The sequence below is a fragment of the Arachis hypogaea genome, chromosome 18 (genome assembly GCF_003086295.3).
Source record: "Arachis hypogaea cultivar Tifrunner chromosome 18, arahy.Tifrunner.gnm2.J5K5, whole genome shotgun sequence".
In the NCBI taxonomy this organism is placed as follows: Eukaryota; Viridiplantae; Streptophyta; class Magnoliopsida; order Fabales; family Fabaceae; genus Arachis; species Arachis hypogaea.
Genome location: NC_092053.1, coordinates 62,135,249 through 62,136,006, shown reverse-complemented (window position 1 = coordinate 62,136,006; position 758 = coordinate 62,135,249).

Sequence of the window (758 nt, the reverse complement as noted above, 5' to 3'; positions counted from 1 at the left end):
GATCCCGGGAGCTTTATGATACCATGCATATTAGAGGGTAATTGCACCAAGACAGCTTTATGTGATCTTGGGGCAAGCATCAACCTAATCCCCGCATCTACCATCAGAAAGCTTGGCTTGACTGAAGAGGTCAAACCAACCCGGATCTGTCTTCAACTTGCTGATGGCTCCATTAAATACCCATCAGGCATAATTGAGGACATGATTGTCAAGGTTGGGCCATTTGCCTTCCCTACTGACTTTGTAGTGCTGGAAATGGAGGAGCACAAGAGTGCAACTCTCATTCTAGGAAGACCATTCCTAGCAACTGGACGAACCCTCATTGACGTCCAAAAAGGGGAGATAACCCTGAGAGTCAATGAGGATGAGTTTAAGTTGAATGTTGTCAAAGCTATGCAACATCCAGACACATCAGACGACTGCCTGAGTGTTGATATTATTGACTCCCTAGTGGAAGAGGTCAATATGACTGAGAGTCTCAAATCAGAGCTAGAGGATATTTTTAAAGATGTTCAGCCTGATATGGAGGATTCAGAGGAATTGAAAGAGCCTCTGAAACTTCCTCAGGAAGAGGAAAAACCTCCTAAACTTGAGCTCAAACCATTACCACCATCCCTGAAATATGCATTTCTGGGAGAAGGTGACACTTTTCTGGTGATCATAAGCTCTGCTTTAAATCCCCTGGAAGAGGAAACACTACTTCAAGTGCTAAGGACACACAAGACAGCTCTTGGGTGGTCCATAAGTGACCTTAAGGG